Genomic DNA, 20276 nt, shown 5'->3' with positions numbered 1-20276 from the left:
CAGAAACATGTTTATTTCTGCTGAAAAACACGTTTTGACACTTTCTGCACACTGGGGTTAAGAGCTGAGTGTATGGGCTCTTCTGAGCCTTGCAGTTACAGTGGGATTCTGAAGTCTGAAAAAACGCGTTTATTTCGGGCTGAAAAGCACGTTTTGAAAAGTGTGCTGTTACTGCCCCATAACTTACATGGGGTTGACCAAACTTGCAGAAACATGTTTATTTCTGCTGAAAAACACGTTTTGACACTTTCTGCACACTGGGGTTAAGAGCTGAGTGTGTGGGCTCTTCTGAGCCTTGCAGATACATTGGGATTCTGAAGTCTGAAAAAACACGTTTATTTCGGGCTGAAAAACACGTTTTGAAAAGTGTGCTGTTACTGCCCCATAACTTACATGGGGTTGACCAAACTTGCAGAAACATGTTTATTTCTGCTGATAAACACGTTTTGACACTTTCTGCACACTGGGGTTAAGAGCTGAGTGTGTGGGCTCTTCTGAGCCTTGCAGTTACATTGGGATTCTGAAGTCTGAAAAAACGCGTTTATTTCGGGCTGAAAAACACGTTTTGAAAAGTGTGCTGTAACTGCCCCATAAGTTAAATGGGGGTGACCAAACTTGCAGAAACGTTTATTTCTGCTGAAAAACACGTTTTGACACTTTCTGCACACTGGGGTTAAGAGCTGAGTGTGTGGGCTCTTCTGAGCCTTGCAGTTACACTGGGATTCAGCAGTCTGAAAAAACGCGTTTATTTTGGGCTGAAAAACACGTTTTGAAAAGTGTACTGTTACTGCCCCATAACTTACATGGGGTTGACCAAACTTGCAGAAACATGTTTATTTCTGCTGAAAAACACATTTTGACACTTTCTGCACACTGGGGTTAAGAGCTGAGTGTGTGGGCTCTTCTGAGCCTTGCAGTTACAGTGGGATTCTGAAGTCTGAAAAAACGCGTTTATTTCGGGCTGAAAAACACGTTTTGAAAAGTGTGCTGTTACTGCCCCATAACTTACATGGGGTTGACCAAACTTGCAGAAACATGTTTATTTCTGCTGAAAAACACATTTTGACACTTTCTGCACACTGGGGTTAAGAGCTGAGTGTGTGGGCTCTTATGAGCCTTGCAGTTACATTGGGATTCTGAAGTCTGAAAAAACGCGTTTATTTCAGGCTGAAAAACACGTTTTGAAAAGTGTGCTGTTACTGCCCCATAACTTACATGTTGGTGACCAAACTTGCAGAAACATGTTTATTTCTGCTGAAAAACACGTTTTGACACTTTCTGCACACTGGGGTTAAGAGCTGAGTGTGTGGGCTCTTCTGAGCCTTGCAGTTACAGTGGGATTCTGAAGTCTGAAAAAACGCGTTTATTTCGGGCTGAAAAACACGTTTTGAAAAGTGTGCTGTTACTGCCCCATAAGTTAAATGGGGCTGACCAAACTTGCAGAAACATGTTTATTTCTGCTAAAAAACATGTTTTGACACTTTCTGCACACTGGGGTTAAGAGCTGAGTGTGTGGGCATTTCTGAGCCTTGCAGTTACATTGGGATTCTGAAGTCTGAAAAAACGCGTTTATTTCGGGCTGAAAAGCACGTTTTGAAAAGTGTGCTGTTACTGCCCCATAACTTACATGGGGTTGACCAAACTTGCAGAAACATGTTTATTTCTGCTGAAAAACACGTTTTGACACTTTCTGCACACTGGGGTTAAGAGCTGAGTGTGTGGGCTCTTCTGAACCTTGCAGTTACTCTGGCATTCAGCAGTCTGAAAAAATGCGTTTATTTCGGGATGAAAAACACGTTTTGAAAAGTGTGCTGTTACTGCCCCATAAGTTAAATGGGGGTGACCAAACTTGCAGAAACATGTTTATTTCTGCTGAAAAACACGTTTTGACACTTTCTGCACACTGGGGTTAAGAGCTGAGTGTGTGGGCTCTTCTGAACCTTGCAGTTACTCTGGCATTCAGCAGTCTGAAAAAATGCGTTTATTTCGGGATGAAAAACACGTTTTGAAAAGTGTGCTGTTACTGCCCCATAAGTTACATGGGGGTGACCAAACTTGCAGAAACATGTTTATTTCTGCTGAAAAACCAGTTTGACACTTTCTGCACACTGGGGTTAAGAGCTGAGTGTGTGGGCTCTTCAGAGCCTTGCAGTTACAGTGGGATTCTGAAGTCTGAAAAAACGCGTTTATTTCGGGCTGTAAAACTCGTTTTGAAAAGTGTGCTGTTACTGCCCCATAAGTTAAATGGGGTTGACCAAACTTGCAGAAACATATTTATTTCTGCTGATAAACATGTTTTGACACTTTCTGCACACTGGGGTTAAGAGCTGAGTGTGTGGGCTCTTCTGAGCCTTGCAGTTACATTGGGATTCTGAAGTCTGAAAAAACGCGTTTATTTCGGGCTGAAAAACACGTTTTGAAAAGTGTGCTGTAACTGCCCCATAAGTTAAATGGGGGTGACCAAACTTGCAGAAACGTTTATTTCTGCTGAAAAACACGTTTTGACACTTTCTGCACACTGGGGTTAAGAGCTGAGTGTGTGGGCTCTTCTGAGCCTTGCAGTTACAGTGGGATTCAGCAGTCTGAAAAAACGCGTTTATTTCGGGCTGAAAAACACGTTTTGAAAAGTGTGCTGTTACTGCCCCATAACTTACATGGGGTTGACCAAACTTGCAGAAACATGTTTATTTCTGCTGAAAAACACATTTTGACACTTTCTGCACACTGGGGTTAAGAGCTGAGTGTATGGGCTCTTCTGAGTCTTGCAGTTACAGTGGGATTCTGAAGTCTGAAAAAACGCGTTTATTTCGGGCTGAAAAACACGTTTTGAAAAGTGTGCTGTTACTGCCCCATAAGTTAAATGGGGCTGACCAAACTTGCAGAAACATGTTTATTTCTGCTGAAAAACATGTTTTGACACTTTCTGCACACTGGGGTTAAGAGCTGAGTGTGTGGGCTCTTCTGAGCCTTGCAGTTACATTGGGATTCTGAAGTCTGAAAAAACGCGTTTATTTCGGGCTGAAAAGCACGTTTTGATAAGTGTGCTGTTACTGCCCCATAACTTACATGGGGTTGACCAAACTTGCAGAAACATGTTTATTTCTGCTGAAAAACACGTTTTGACACTTTCTGCACACTGGGGTTAAGAGCTGAGTGTGTGGGCTCTTCTGAGCCTTGCAGATACATTGGGATTCTGAAGTCTGAAAAAACGCGTTTATTTCGGGCTGAAAAACACGTTTTGAAAAGTGTGCTGTTACTGCCCCATAAGTTAAATGGGGGTGACCAAACTTGCAGAAACATGTTTATTTCTGCTGAAAAACACGTTTTGACACTTTCTGCACACTGGGGTTAAGAGCTGAGTGTGTGGGCTCTTCTGAACCTTGCAGTTACTCTGGCATTCAGCAGTCTGAAAAAATGCGTTTATTTCGGGATGAAAAACACGTTTTGAAAAGTGTGCTGTTACTGCCCCATAAGTTACATGGGGGTGACCAAACTTGCAGAAACATGTTTATTTCTGCTGAAAAACCAGTTTGACACTTTCTGCACACTGGGGTTAAGAGCTGAGTGTGTGGGCTCTTCAGAGCCTTGCAGTTACATTGGGATTCTGAAGACTGAAAAAACACGTTTATTTCGGGCTGAAAAACACGTTTTGAAAAGTGTGCTGTTACTGCCCCATAAGTTAAATGGGGGTGACCAAACTTGCAGAAACATGTTTATTTCTGCTGAAAAACACGTTTTGACACTTTCTGCACACTGGGGTTAAGAGCTGAGTGTGTGGGCTCTTCTGAACCTTGCAGTTACTCTGGCATTCAGCAGTCTGAAAAAATGCGTTTATTTCGGGATGAAAAACACGTTTTGAAAAGTGTGCTGTTACTGCCCCATAAGTTAAATGGGGGTGACCAAACTTGCAGAAACATGTTTATTTCTGCTGAAAAACCAGTTTGACACTTTCTGCACACTGGGGTTAAGAGCTGAGTGTGTGGGCTCTTCAGAGCCTTGCAGTTACAGTGGGATTCTGAAGTCTGAAAAAACGCGTTTATTTCGGGCTGTAAAACTCGTTTTGAAAAGTGTGCTGTTACTGCCCCATAAGTTAAATGGGGTTGACCAAACTTGCAGAAACATATTTATTTCTGCTGATAAACATGTTTTGACACTTTCTGCACACTGGGGTTAAGAGCTGAGTGTGTGGGCTCTTCTGAGCCTTGCAGTTACATTGGGATTCTGAAGTCTGAAAAAACGCGTTTATTTCGGGCTGAAAAACACGTTTTGAAAAGTGTGCTGTAACTGCCCCATAAGTTAAATGGGGGTGACCAAACTTGCAGAAACGTTTATTTCTGCTGAAAAACACGTTTTGACACTTTCTGCACACTGGGGTTAAGAGCTGAGTGTGTGGGCTCTTCTGAGCCTTGCAGTTACAGTGGGATTCAGCAGTCTGAAAAATCGCGTTTATTTCGGGCTGAAAAACACGTTTTGAAAAGTGTGCTGTTACTGCCCCATAACTTACATGGGGTTGACCAAACTTGCAGAAACATGTTTATTTCTGCTGAAAAACACATTTTGACACTTTCTGCACACTGGGGTTAAGAGCTGAGTGTGTGGGCTCTTCTGAGCCTTGCAGTTACATTGGGATTCTGAAGTCTGAAAAAACGCGTTTATTTCGGGCTGAAAAACACGTTTTGAAAAGTGTGCTGTTACTGCCCCATAACTTACATGTTGGTGACCAAACTTGCAGAAACATGTTTATTTCTGCTGAAAAACACGTTTTGACACTTTCTGCACACTGGGGTTAAGAGCTGAGTGTATGGGCTCTTCTGAGCCTTGCAGTTACAGTGGGATTCTGAAGTCTGATAAAACGCGTTTATTTCGGGCTGAAAAACACGTTTTGAAAAGTGTGCTGTTACTGCCCCATAAGTTAAATGGGGCTGACCAAACTTGCAGAAACATGTTTATTTCTGCTGAAAAACATGTTTTGACACTTTCTGCACACTGGGGTTAAGAGCTGAGTGTGTGGGCTCTTCTGAGCCTTGCAGTTACATTGGGATTCTGAAGTCTGAAAAAACGCGTTTATTTCGGGCTGAAAAGCACGTTTTGAAAAGTGTGCTGTTACTGCCCCATAACTTACATGGGGTTGACCAAACTTGCAGAAACATGTTTATTTCTGCTGAAAAACACGTTTTGACACTTTCTGCACACTGGGGTTAAGAGCTGAGTGTGTGGGCTCTTCTGAGCCTTGCAGATACATTGGGATTCTGAAGTCTGAAAAAACACGTTTATTTCGGGCTGAAAAACACGTTTTGAAAAGTGTGCTGTTACTGCCCCATAACTTACATGGGGTTGACCAAACTTGCAGAAACATGTTTATTTCTGCTGATAAACACGTTTTGACACTTTCTGCACACTGGGGTTAAGAGCTGAGTGTGTGGGCTCTTCTGAGCCTTGCAGTTACATTGGGATTCTGAAGTCTGAAAAAACGCGTTTATTTCGGGCTGAAAAACACGTTTTGAAAAGTGTGCTGTAACTGCCCCATAAGTTAAATGGGGGTGACCAAACTTGCAGAAACGTTTATTTCTGCTGAAAAACACGTTTTGACACTTTCTGCACACTGGGGTTAAGAGCTGAGTGTGTGGGCTCTTCTGAGCCTTGCAGTTACACTGGGATTCAGCAGTCTGAAAAAACGCGTTTATTTTGGGCTGAAAAACACGTTTTGAAAAGTGTACTGTTACTGCCCCATAACTTACATGGGGTTGACCAAACTTGCAGAAACATGTTTATTTCTGCTGAAAAACACATTTTGACACTTTCTGCACACTGGGGTTAAGAGCAGAGTGTGTGGGCTCTTCTGAGCCTTGCAGTTACAGTGGGATTCTGAAGTCTGAAAAAACGCGTTTATTTCGGGCTGAAAAACACGTTTTGAAAAGTGTGCTGTTACTGCCCCATAACTTACATGGGGTTGACCAAACTTGCAGAAACATGTTTATTTCTGCTGAAAAACACATTTTGACACTTTCTGCACACTGGGGTTAAGAGCTGAGTGTGTGGGCTCTTATGAGCCTTGCAGTTACATTGGGATTCTGAAGTCTGAAAAAACGCGTTTATTTCAGGCTGAAAAACACGTTTTGAAAAGTGTGCTGTTACTGCCCCATAACTTACATGTTGGTGACCAAACTTGCAGAAACATGTTTATTTCTGCTGAAAAACACGTTTTGACACTTTCTGCACACTGGGGTTAAGAGCTGAGTGTGTGGGCTCTTCTGAGCCTTGCAGTTACAGTGGGATTCTGAAGTCTGAAAAAACGCGTTTATTTCGGGCTGAAAAACACGTTTTGAAAAGTGTGCTGTTACTGCCCCATAAGTTAAATGGGGCTGACCAAACTTGCAGAAACATGTTTATTTCTGCTAAAAAACATGTTTTGACACTTTCTGCACACTGGGGTTAAGAGCTGAGTGTGTGGGCATTTCTGAGCCTTGCAGTTACATTGGGATTCTGAAGTCTGAAAAAACGCGTTTATTTCGGGCTGAAAAGCACGTTTTGAAAAGTGTGCTGTTACTGCCCCATAACTTACATGGGGTTGACCAAACTTGCAGAAACATGTTTATTTCTGCTGAAAAACACGTTTTGACACTTTCTGCACACTGGGGTTAAGAGCTGAGTGTGTGGGCTCTTCTGAACCTTGCAGTTACTCTGGCATTCAGCAGTCTGAAAAAATGCGTTTATTTCGGGATGAAAAACACGTTTTGAAAAGTGTGCTGTTACTGCCCCATAAGTTACATGGGGGTGACCAAACTTGCAGAAACATGTTTATTTCTGCTGAAAAACCAGTTTGACACTTTCTGCACACTGGGGTTAAGAGCTGAGTGTGTGGGCTCTTCAGAGCCTTGCAGTTACATTGGGATTCTGAAGTCTGAAAAAACACGTTTATTTCGGGCTGAAAAACACGTTTTGAAAAGTGTGCTGTTACTGCCCCATAAGTTAAATGGGGGTGACCAAACTTGCAGAAACATGTTTATTTCTGCTGAAAAACACGTTTTGACACTTTCTGCACACTGGGGTTAAGAGCTGAGTGTGTGGGCTCTTCTGAACCTTGCAGTTACTCTGGCATTCAGCAGTCTGAAAAAATGCGTTTATTTCGGGATGAAAAACACGTTTTGAAAAGTGTGCTGTTACTGCCCCATAAGTTACATGGGGGTGACCAAACTTGCAGAAACATGTTTATTTCTGCTGAAAAACCAGTTTGACACTTTCTGCACACTGGGGTTAAGAGCTGAGTGTGTGGGCTCTTCAGAGCCTTGCAGTTACAGTGGGATTCTGAAGTCTGAAAAAACGCGTTTATTTCGGGCTGTAAAACTCGTTTTGAAAAGTGTGCTGTTACTGCCCCATAAGTTAAATGGGGTTGACCAAACTTGCAGAAACATATTTATTTCTGCTGATAAACATGTTTTGACACTTTCTGCACACTGGGGTTAAGAGCTGAGTGTGTGGGCTCTTCTGAGCCTTGCAGTTACATTGGGATTCTGAAGTCTGAAAAAACGCGTTTATTTCGGGCTGAAAAACACGTTTTGAAAAGTGTGCTGTAACTGCCCCATAAGTTAAATGGGGGTGACCAAACTTGCAGAAACGTTTATTTCTGCTGAAAAACACGTTTTGACACTTTCTGCACACTGGGGTTAAGAGCTGAGTGTGTGGGCTCTTCTGAGCCTTGCAGTTACAGTGGGATTCAGCAGTCTGAAAAAACGCGTTTATTTCGGGCTGAAAAACACGTTTTGAAAAGTGTGCTGTTACTGCCCCATAACTTACATGGGGTTGACCAAACTTGCAGAAACATGTTTATTTCTGCTGAAAAACACATTTTGACACTTTCTGCACACTGGGGTTAAGAGCTGAGTGTATGGGCTCTTCTGAGCCTTGCAGTTACAGTGGGATTCTGAAGTCTGAAAAAACGCGTTTATTTCGGGCTGAAAAACACGTTTTGAAAAGTGTGCTGTTACTGCCCCATAAGTTAAATGGGGCTGACCAAACTTGCAGAAACATGTTTATTTCTGCTGAAAAACATGTTTTGACACTTTCTGCACACTGGGGTTAAGAGCTGAGTGTGTGGGCTCTTCTGAGCCTTGCAGTTACATTGGGATTCTGAAGTCTGAAAAAACGCGTTTATTTCGGGCTGAAAAGCACGTTTTGAAAAGTGTGCTGTTACTGCCCCATAACTTACATGGGGTTGACCAAACTTGCAGAAACATGTTTATTTCTGCTGAAAAACACGTTTTGACACTTTCTGCACACTGGGGTTAAGAGCTGAGTGTGTGGGCTCTTCTGAGCCTTGCAGATACATTGGGATTCTGAAGTCTGAAAAAACGCGTTTATTTCGGGCTGAAAAACACGTTTTGAAAAGTGTGCTGTTACTGCCCCATAAGTTAAATGGGGGTGACCAAACTTGCAGAAACATGTTTATTTCTGCTGAAAAACACGTTTTGACACTTTCTGCACACTGGGGTTAAGAGCTGAGTGTGTGGGCTCTTCTGAACCTTGCAGTTACTCTGGCATTCAGCAGTCTGAAAAAATGCGTTTATTTCGGGATGAAAAACACGTTTTGAAAAGTGTGCTGTTACTGCCCCATAAGTTACATGGGGGTGACCAAACTTGCAGAAACATGTTTATTTCTGCTGAAAAACCAGTTTGACACTTTCTGCACACTGGGGTTAAGAGCTGAGTGTGTGGGCTCTTCAGAGCCTTGCAGTTACAGTGGGATTCTGAAGTCTGAAAAAACGCGTTTATTTCGGGCTGTAAAACTCGTTTTGAAAAGTGTGCTGTTACTGCCCCATAAGTTAAATGGGGTTGACCAAACTTGCAGAAACATATTTATTTCTGCTGATAAACATGTTTTGACACTTTCTGCACACTGGGGTTAAGAGCTGAGTGTGTGGGCTCTTCTGAGCCTTGCAGTTACATTGGGATTCTGAAGTCTGAAAAAACGCGTTTATTTCGGGCTGAAAAACACGTTTTGAAAAGTGTGCTGTAACTGCCCCATAAGTTAAATGGGGGTGACCAAACTTGCAGAAACGTTTATTTCTGCTGAAAAACACGTTTTGACACTTTCTGCACACTGGGGTTAAGAGCTGAGTGTGTGGGCTCTTCTGAGCCTTGCAGTTACAGTGGGATTCAGCAGTCTGAAAAAACGCGTTTATTTCGGGCTGAAAAACACGTTTTGAAAAGTGTGCTGTTACTGCCCCATAACTTACATGGGGTTGACCAAACTTGCAGAAACATGTTTATTTCTGCTGAAAAACACATTTTGACACTTTCTGCACACTGGGGTTAAGAGCTGAGTGTGTGGGCTCTTCTGAGCCTTGCAGTTACATTGGGATTCTGAAGTCTGAAAAAACGCGTTTATTTCGGGCTGAAAAACACGTTTTGAAAAGTGTGCTGTTACTGCCCCATAACTTACATGTTGGTGACCAAACTTGCAGAAACATGTTTATTTCTGCTGAAAAACACGTTTTGACACTTTCTGCACACTGGGGTTAAGAGCTGAGTGTATGGGCTCTTCTGAGCCTTGCAGTTACAGTGGGATTCTGAAGTCTGAAAAAACGCGTTTATTTCGGGCTGAAAAACACGTTTTGAAAAGTGTGCTGTTACTGCCCCATAAGTTAAATGGGGCTGACCAAACTTGCAGAAACATGTTTATTTCTGCTGAAAAACATGTTTTGACACTTTCTGCACACTGGGGTTAAGAGCTGAGTGTGTGGGCTCTTCTGAGCCTTGCAGTTACATTGGGATTCTGAAGTCTGAAAAAACGCGTTTATTTCGGGCTGAAAAGCACGTTTTGAAAAGTGTGCTGTTACTGCCCCATAACTTACATGGGGTTGACCAAACTTGCAGAAACATGTTTATTTCTGCTGATAAACACGTTTTGACACTTTCTGCACACTGGGGTTAAGAGCTGAGTGTGTGGGCTCTTCTGAGCCTTGCAGTTACATTGGGATTCTGAAGTCTGAAAAAACGCGTTTATTTCGGGCTGAAAAACACGTTTTGAAAAGTGTGCTGTAACTGCCCCATAAGTTAAATGGGGGTGACCAAACTTGCAGAAACGTTTATTTCTGCTGAAAAACACGTTTTGACACTTTCTGCACACTGGGGTTAAGAGCTGAGTGTGTGGGCTCTTCTGAGCCTTGCAGTTACACTGGGATTCAGCAGACTGAAAAAACGCGTTTATTTTGGGCTGAAAAACACGTTTTGAAAAGTGTACTGTTACTGCCCCATAACTTACATGGGGTTGACCAAACTTGCAGAAACATGTTTATTTCTGCTGAAAAACACATTTTGACACTTTCTGCACACTGGGGTTAAGAGCTGAGTGTGTGGGCTCTTCTGAGCCTTGCAGTTACAGTGGGATTCTGAAGTCTGAAAAAACGCGTTTATTTCGGGCTGAAAAACACGTTTTGAAAAGTGTGCTGTTACTGCCCCATAACTTACATGGGGTTGACCAAACTTGCAGAAACATGTTTATTTCTGCTGAAAAACACATTTTGACACTTTCTGCACACTGGGGTTAAGAGCTGAGTGTGTGGGCTCTTATGAGCCTTGCAGTTACATTGGGATTCTGAAGTCTGAAAAAACGCGTTTATTTCAGGCTGAAAAACACGTTTTGAAAAGTGTGCTGTTACTGCCCCATAACTTACATGTTGGTGACCAAACTTGCAGAAACATGTTTATTTCTGCTGAAAAACACGTTTTGACACTTTCTGCACACTGGGGTTAAGAGCTGAGTGTGTGGGCTCTTCTGAGCCTTGCAGTTACAGTGGGATTCTGAAGTCTGAAAAAACGCGTTTATTTCGGGCTGAAAAACACGTTTTGAAAAGTGTGCTGTTACTGCCCCATAAGTTAAATGGGGCTGACCAAACTTGCAGAAACATGTTTATTTCTGCTAAAAAACATGTTTTGACACTTTCTGCACACTGGGGTTAAGAGCTGAGTGTGTGGGCATTTCTGAGCCTTGCAGTTACATTGGGATTCTGAAGTCTGAAAAAACGCGTTTATTTCGGGCTGAAAAGCACGTTTTGAAAAGTGTGCTGTTACTGCCCCATAACTTACATGGGGTTGACCAAACTTGCAGAAACATGTTTATTTCTGCTGAAAAACACGTTTTGACACTTTCTGCACACTGGGGTTAAGAGCCGAGTGTGTGGGCTCTTCTGAACCTTGCAGTTACTCTGGCATTCAGCAGTGTGAAAAAATGCGTTTATTTCGGGATGAAAAACACGTTTTGAAAAGTGTGCTGTTACTGCCCCATAAGTTACATGGGGGTGACCAAACTTGCAGAAACATGTTTATTTCTGCTGAAAAACCAGTTTGACACTTTCTGCACACTGGGGTTAAGAGCTGAGTGTGTGGGCTCTTCAGAGCCTTGCAGTTACATTGGGATTCTGAAGTCTGAAAAAACACGTTTATTTCGGGCTGAAAAACACGTTTTGAAAAGTGTGCTGTTACTGCCCCATAAGTTAAATGGGGGTGACCAAACTTGCAGAAACATGTTTATTTCTGCTGAAAAACACGTTTTGACACTTTCTGCACACTGGGGTTAAGAGCTGAGTGTGTGGGCTCTTCTGAACCTTGCAGTTACTCTGGCATTCAGCAGTCTGAAAAAATGCGTTTATTTCGGGATGAAAAACACGTTTTGAAAAGTGTGCTGTTACTGCCCCATAAGTTACATGGGGGTGACCAAACTTGCAGAAACATGTTTATTTCTGCTGAAAAACCAGTTTGACACTTTCTGCACACTGGGGTTAAGAGCTGAGTGTGTGGGCTCTTCAGAGCCTTGCAGTTACAGTGGGATTCTGAAGTCTGAAAAAACGCGTTTATTTCGGGCTGTAAAACTCGTTTTGAAAAGTGTGCTGTTACTGCCCCATAAGTTAAATGGGGTTGACCAAACTTACAGAAACATATTTATTTCTGCTGATAAACATGTTTTGACACTTTCTGCACACTGGGGTTAAGAGCTGAGTGTGTGGGCTCTTCTGAGCCTTGCAGTTACATTGGGATTCTGAAGTCTGAAAAAACGCGTTTATTTCGGGCTGAAAAACACGTTTTGAAAAGTGTGCTGTAACTGCCCCATAAGTTAAATGGGGGTGACCAAACTTGCAGAAACGTTTATTTCTGCTGAAAAACACGTTTTGACACTTTCTGCACACTGGGGTTAAGAGCTGAGTGTGTGGGCTCTTCTGAGCCTTGCAGTTACAGTGGGATTCAGCAGTCTGAAAAAACGCGTTTATTTCGGGCTGAAAAACACGTTTTGAAAAGTGTGCTGTTACTGCCCCATAACTTACATGGGGTTGACCAAACTTGCAGAAACATGTTTATTTCTGCTGAAAAACACATTTTGACACTTTCTGCACACTGGGGTTAAGAGCTGAGTGTATGGGCTCTTCTGAGCCTTGCAGTTACAGTGGGATTCTGAAGTCTGAAAAAACGCGTTTATTTCGGGCTGAAAAACACGTTTTGAAAAGTGTGCTGTTACTGCCCCATAAGTTAAATGGGGCTGACCAAACTTGCAGAAACATGTTTATTTCTGCTGAAAAACATGTTTTGACACTTTCTGCACACTGGGGTTAAGAGCTGAGTGTGTGGGCTCTTCTGAGCCTTGCAGTTACATTGGGATTCTGAAGTCTGAAAAAACGCGTTTATTTCGGGCTGAAAAGCACGTTTTGAAAAGTGTGCTGTTACTGCCCCATAACTTACATGGGGTTGACCAAACTTGCAGAAACATGTTTATTTCTGCTGAAAAACACGTTTTGACACTTTCTGCACACTGGGGTTAAGAGCTGAGTGTGTGGGCTCTTCTGAGCCTTGCAGATACATTGGGATTCTGAAGTCTGAAAAAACGCGTTTATTTCGGGCTGAAAAACACGTTTTGAAAAGTGTGCTGTTACTGCCCCATAACTTACATGGGGTTGACCAAACTTGCAGAAACATGTTTATTTCTGCTGATAAACACGTTTTGACACTTTCTGCACACTGGGGTTAAGAGCTGAGTGTGTGGGCTCTTCTGAGCCTTGCAGTTACATTGGGATTCTGAAGTCTGAAAAAACGCGTTTATTTCGGGCTGAAAAACACGTTTTGAAAAGTGTGCTGTAACTGCCCCATAAGTTAAATGGGGGTGACCAAACTTGCAGAAACGTTTATTTCTGCTGAAAAACACGTTTTGACACTTTCTGCACACTGGGGTTAAGAGCTGAGTGTGTGGGCTCTTCTGAGCCTTGCAGTTACACTGGGATTCAGCAGTCTGAAAAAACGCGTTTATTTTGGGCTGAAAAACACGTTTTGAAAAGTGTACTGTTACTGCCCCATAACTTACATGGGGTTGACCAAACTTGCAGAAACATGTTTATTTCTGCTGAAAAACACATTTTGACACTTTCTGCACACTGGGGTTAAGAGCTGAGTGTGTGGGCTCTTCTGAGCCTTGCAGTTACAGTGGGATTCTGAAGTCTGAAAAAACGCGTTTATTTCGGGCTGAAAAACACGTTTTGAAAAGTGTGCTGTTACTGCCCCATAACTTACATGGGGTTGACCAAACTTGCAGAAACATGTTTATTTCTGCTGAAAAACACATTTTGACACTTTCTGCACACTGGGGTTAAGAGCTGAGTGTGTGGGCTCTTCTGAGCCTTGCAGTTACATTGGGATTCTGAAGTCTGAAAAAACGCGTTTATTTCGGGCTGAAAAACACGTTTTGAAAAGTGTGCTGTTACTGCCCCATAACTTACATGTTGGTGACCAAACTTGCAGAAACATGTTTATTTCTGCTGAAAAACACGTTTTGACACTTTCTGCACACTGGGGTTAAGAGCTGAGTGTGTGGGCTCTTCTGAGCCTTGCAGTTACAGTGGGATTCTGAAGTCTGAAAAAACGCGTTTATTTCGGGCTGAAAAACACGTTTTGAAAAGTGTGCTGTTACTGCCCCATAAGTTAAATGGGGCTGACCAAACTTGCAGAAACATGTTTATTTCTGCTAAAAAACATGTTTTGACACTTTCTGCACACTGGGGTTAAGAGCTGAGTGTGTGGGCTCTTCTGAGCCTTGCAGTTACATTGGGATTCTGAAGTCTGAAAAAACGCGTTTATTTCGGGCTGAAAAGCACGTTTTGAAAAGTGTGCTGTTACTGCCCCATAACTTACATGGGGTTGACCAAACTTGCAGAAACATGTTTATTTCTGCTGAAAAACACGTTTTGACACTTTCTGCACACTGGGGTTAAGAGCTGAGTGTGTGGGCTCTTCTGAACCTTGCAGTTACTCTGGCATTCAGCAGTCTGAAAAAATGCGTTTATTTCGGGATGAAAAACACGTTTTGAAAAGTGTGCTGTTACTGCCCCATAAGTTACATGGGGGTGACCAAACTTGCAGAAACATGTTTATTTCTGCTGAAAAACCAGTTTGACACTTTCTGCACACTGGGGTTAAGAGCTGAGTGTGTGGGCTCTTCAGAGCCTTGCAGTTACAGTGGGATTCTGAAGTCTGAAAAAACGCGTTTATTTCGGGCTGTAAAACTCGTTTTGAAAAGTGTGCTGTTACTGCCCCATAAGTTAAATGGGGTTGACCAAACTTGCAGAAACATATTTATTTCTGCTGATAAACATGTTTTGACACTTTCTGCACACTGGGGTTAAGAGCTGAGTGTGTGGGCTCTTCTGAGCCTTGCAGTTACATTGGGATTCTGAAGTCTGAAAAAACGCGTTTATTTCGGGCTGAAAAACACGTTTTGAAAAGTGTGCTGTAACTGCCCCATAAGTTAAATGGGGGTGACCAAACTTGCAGAAACGTTTATTTCTGCTGAAAAACACGTTTTGACACTTTCTGCACACTGGGGTTAAGAGCTGAGTGTGTGGGCTCTTCTGAGCCTTGCAGTTACACTGGGATTCAGCAGTCTGAAAAAACGCGTTTATTTTGGGCTGAAAAACACGTTTTGAAAAGTGTACTGTTACTGCCCCATAACTTACATGGGGTTGACCAAACTTGCAGAAACATGTTTATTTCTGCTGAAAAACACATTTTGACACTTTCTGCACACTGGGGTTAAGAGCTGAGTGTGTGGGCTCTTCTGAGCCTTGCAGTTACAGTGGGATTCTGAAGTCTGAAAAAACGCGTTTATTTCGGGCTGAAAAACACGTTTTGAAAAGTGTGCTGTTACTGCCCCATAACTTACATGGGGTTGACCAAACTTGCAGAAACATGTTTATTTCTGCTGAAAAACACATTTTGACACTTTCTGCACACTGGGGTTAAGAGCTGAGTGTGTGGGCTCTTCTGAGCCTTGCAGTTACATTGGGATTCTGAAGTCTGAAAAAACGCGTTTATTTCGGGCTGAAAAACACGTTTTGAAAAGTGTGCTGTTACTGCCCCATAACTTACATGTTGGTGACCAAACTTGCAGAAACATGTTTATTTCTGCTGAAAAACACGTTTTGACACTTTCTGCACACTGGGGTTAAGAGCTGAGTGTGTGGGCTCTTCTGAGCCTTGCAGTTACAGTGGGATTCTGAAGTCTGAAAAAACGCGTTTATTTCGGGCTGAAAAACACGTTTTGAAAAGTGTGCTGTTACTGCCCCATAACTTACATGTTGGTGACCAAACTTGCAGAAACATGTTTATTTCTGCTGAAAAACATGTTTTGACACTTTCTGCACACTGGGGTTAAGAGCTGAGTGTGTGGGCTCTTCTGAGCCTTGCAGTTACAGTGGGATTCTGAAGTCTGAAAAAACGCGTTTATTTCGGGCTGAAAAACACGTTTTGAAAAGTGTGCTGTTACTGCCCCATAAGTTAAATGGGGCTGACCAAACTTGCAGAAACATGTTTATTTCTGCTGAAAAACATGTTTTGACACTTTCTGCACACTGGGGTTAAGAGCTGAGTGTGTGGGCTCTTCTGAGCCTTGCAGTTACATTGGGATTCTGAAGTCTAAAAAAACGCGTTTATTTCGGGCTGAAAAGCACGTTTTGAAAAGTGTGCTGTTACTGCCCCTTAACTTACATGGGGTTGACCAAACTTTCAGAAACATGTTTATTTCTGCTGAAAAACACGTTTTGACACTTTCTGCACACTGGGGTTAAGAGCTGAGTGTGTGGGCTCTTCTGAGCCTTGCAGTTACATTGGGATTCTGAAGTCTGAAAAAACGCGTTTATTTCGGGCTGAAAAACACGTTTTGAAAAGTGTGCTGTTACTGCCCCATAACTTACATGGGGTTGACCAAACCTGCAGAAACATGTTTATTTCTGCTGAAAAACACGTTTTGACACTTTCTGCACACTGGGGTTAAGAGCTGAGTGTGTGGGCTCTTCTGAGCCTTGCAGTTACATTGGGATTCTGAAGTCTGAAAAAACGCGTTTATTTCGGGCTGAAAAACACGTTTTGAAAAGTGTGCTGTTACTGCCCCATAACTTACATGGGGTTGACCAAACTTGCAGAAACATGTTTATTTCTGCTGAAAAACACGTTTTGACACTTTCTGCACACTGGGGTTAAGAGCTGAGTGTGTGGGCTCTTCTGAGCCTTGCAGTTACATTGGGATTCTGAAGTCTGAAAAAACGTGTTTATTTCGGGCTGAAAAACATGTTTTGAAAAGTGTGCTGTTACTGCCCCATAAGTTAAATGGGGGTGACCAAACTTGCAGAAACATGTTTATTTCTGCTGAAAAACACGTTTTGACACTTTCTGCACACTGGGGTTAAGAGCTGAGTGTGTGGGCTCTTCTGAGCCTTGCAGTTACATTGGGATTCTGAAGTCTGAAAAAACGCGTTTATTTCGGGCTGAAAAACACGTTTTGAAAAGTGTGCTGTTACTGCCCCATAACTTACATGGGGTTGACCAAACTTGCAGAAACATGTTTATTTCTGCTGAAAAACACGTTTTGACACTTTCTGCACACTGGGGTTAAGAGCTGAGTGTGTGGGCTCTTCTGAGCCTTGCAGTTACATTGGGATTCTGAAGTCTGAAAAAACGTGTTTATTTCGGGCTGAAAAACATGTTTTGAAAAGTGTGCTGTTACTGCCCCATAAGTTAAATGGGGGTGACCAAACTTGCAGAAACATGTTTATTTCTGCTGAAAAACACGTTTTGACACTTTCTGCACACTGGGGTTAAGAGCTGAGTGTGTGGGCTCTTCTGAGCCTTGCAGTTACATTGGGATTCTGAAGACTGAAAAAACGCGTTTATTTCGGGCTGAAAAACACGTTTTGAAAAGTGTGCTGTTACTGCCCCATAACTTACATGGGGTTGACCAAACCTGCAGAAACATGTTTATTTCTGCTGAAAAACACGTTTTGACACTTTCTGCACACTGGGGTTAAGAGCTGAGTGTGTGGGCTCTTCTGAGCCTTGCAGTTACATTGGGATTCTGAAGTCTGAAAAAACGCGTTTATTTCGGGCTGAAAAACACGTTTTGAAAAGTGTGCTGTTACTGCCCCATAACTTACATGGGGTTGACCAAACTTGCAGAAACATGTTTATTTCTGCTGAAAAACACGTTTTGACACTTTCTGCACACTGGGGTTAAGAGCTGAGTGTGTGGGCTCTTCTGAGCCTTGCAGTTACATTGGGATTCTGAAGTCTGAAAAAACGTGTTTATTTCGGGCTGAAAAACATGTTTTGAAAAGTGTGCTGTTACTGCCCCATAAGTTAAATGGGGGTGACCAAACTTGCAGAAACATGTTTATTTCTGCTGAAAAACACGTTTTGACACTTTCTGCACACTGGGGTTAAGAGCTGAGTGTGTGGGCTCTTCTGAGCCTTGCAGTTACATTGGGATTCTGAAGTCTGAAAAAACGCGTTTATTTCGGGCTGAAAAACACGTTTTGAAAAGTGTGCTGTTACTGCCCCATAACTTACATGGGGTTGACCAAACTTGCAGAAACATGTTTATTTCTGCTGAAAAACACGTTTTGACACTTTCTGCACACTGGGGTTAAGAGCTGAGTGTGTGGGCTCTTCTGACCCTTGCAGTTACACTGGGATTCAGCAGTCTGAAAAAACGCGTTTATTTTGGGCTGAAAAACACGTTTTGAAAAGTGTACTGTTACTGCCCCATAACTTACATGGGGTTGACCAAACTTGCAGAAACATGTTTTTTTCTGCTGAAAAACACGTTTTGACACTTTCTGCACACTGGGGTTAAGAGCTGAGTGTGTGGGCTCTTCTGAGCCTTGCAGTTACCCTGGGATTCAGCAGTCTGAAAAAACGCGTTTATTTCGGGCTGAAAAACACGTTTTGAAAAGTGTGCTGTTACTGCCCCGTAACTTACATGGGGTTGACCAAACTTGCAGAAACATGTTTATTTCTGCTGAAAAACACGTTTTGACACTTTCTGCACACTGGGGTTAAGAGCTGAGTGTGTGGGCTCTTCTGAGCCTTGCAGTTACATTGGGATTCTGAAGTCTGAAAAAACGTGTTTATTTCGGGCTGAAAAACATGTTTTGAAAAGTGTGCTGTTACTGCCCCATAAGTTAAATGGGGGTGACCAAACTTGCAGAAACATGTTTATTTCTGCTGAAAAACACGTTTTGACACTTTCTGCACACTGGGGTTAAGAGCTGAGTGTGTGGGCTCTTCTGAGCCTTGCAGTTACATTGGGATTCTGAAGACTGAAAAAACGCGTTTATTTCGGGCTGAAAAACACGTTTTGAAAAGTGTGCTGTTACTGCCCCATAACTTACATGGGGTTGACCAAACCTGCAGAAACATGTTTATTTCTGCTGAAAAACACGTTTTGACACTTTCTGCACACTGGGGTTAAGAGCTGAGTGTGTGGGCTCTTCTGAGCCTTGCAGTTACATTGGGATTCTGAAGTCTGAAAAAACGCGTTTATTTCGGGCTGAAAAACACGTTTTGAAAAGTGTTCTGTTACTGCCCCATAACTTACATGGGGTTGACCAAACTTGCAGAAACATGTTTATTTCTGCTGAAAAACACGTTTTGACACTTTCTGCACACTGGGGTTAAGAGCTGAGTGTGTGGGCTCTTCTGAGCCTTGCAGTTACATTGGGATTCTGAAGTCTGAAAAAACGTGTTTATTTCGGGCTGAAAAACATGTTTTGAAAAGTGTGCTGTTACTGCCCCATAAGTTAAATGGGGGTGACCAAACTTGCAGAAACATGTTTATTTCTGCTGAAAAACACGTTTTGACACTTTCTGCACACTGGGGTTAAGAGCTGAGTGTGTGGGCTCTTCTGAGCCTTGCAGTTACATTGGGATTCTGAAGTCTGAAAAAACGCGTTTATTTCGGGCTGAAAAACACGTTTTGAAAAGTGTGCTGTTACTGCCCCATAACTTACATGGGGTTGACCAAACTTGCAGAAACATGTTTATTTCTGCTGAAAAACACGTTTTGACACTTTCTGCACACTGGGGTTAAGAGCTGAGTGTGTGGGCTCTTCTGACCCTTGCAGTTACACTGGGATTCAGCAGTCTGAAAAAACGCGTTTATTTTGGGCTGAAAAACACGTTTTGAAAAGTGTACTGTTACTGCCCCATAACTTACATGGGGGTGACCAAACTTGCAGAAACATGTTTTTTTCTGCTGAAAAACACGTTTTGACACTTTCTGCACACTGGGGTTAAGAGCTGAGTGTGTGGGCTCTTCTGAGCCTTGCAGTTACCCTGGGATTCAGCAGTCTGAAAAAACGCGTTTATTTCGGGCTGAAAAACACGTTTTGAAAAGTGTGCTGTTACTGCCCCGTAACTTACATGGGGTTGACCAAACTTGCAGAAACATGTTTATTTCTGCTGAAAAACACGTTTTGACACTTTATGCACACTGGGGTTAAGAGCTGAGTGTGTGGGCTCTTCTGAGCCTTGCAGTTACATTGGGATTCTGAAGTCTGAAAAAACACGTTTATTTCGGGCTGAAAAACACGTTTTGAAAAGTGTGCTGTTACTGCCCCGTAACTTACATGGGGTTGACCAAACTTGCAGAAACATGTTTATTTCTGCTGAAAAACACGTTTTGACACTTTCTGCACACTGGGGTTAAGAGCTGAGTGTGTGGGCTCTTCTGAACCTTGCAGTTACTCTGGCATTCAGCAGTGTGAAAAAATGCGTTTATTTCGGGATGAAAAACACGTTTTGAAAAGTGTGCTGTTACTGCCCCATAAGTTACATGGGGGTGACCAAACTTGCAGAAACATGTTTATTTCTGCTGAAAAACCAGTTTGACACTTTCTGCACACTGGGGTTAAGAGCTGAGTGTGTGGGCTCTTCAGAGCCTTGCAGTTACATTGGGATTCTGAAGTCTG

This window comes from Lepisosteus platostomus, chromosome 23, assembly GCF_059453375.1.
Source record: "Lepisosteus platostomus isolate fLepPlt1 chromosome 23, fLepPlt1.hap1, whole genome shotgun sequence".
In the NCBI taxonomy this organism is placed as follows: domain Eukaryota; kingdom Metazoa; phylum Chordata; class Actinopteri; order Semionotiformes; family Lepisosteidae; genus Lepisosteus; species Lepisosteus platostomus.
The sequence above is the reverse complement of the archived record's forward strand: the minus strand, read 5'-3'. Positions refer to the sequence as shown.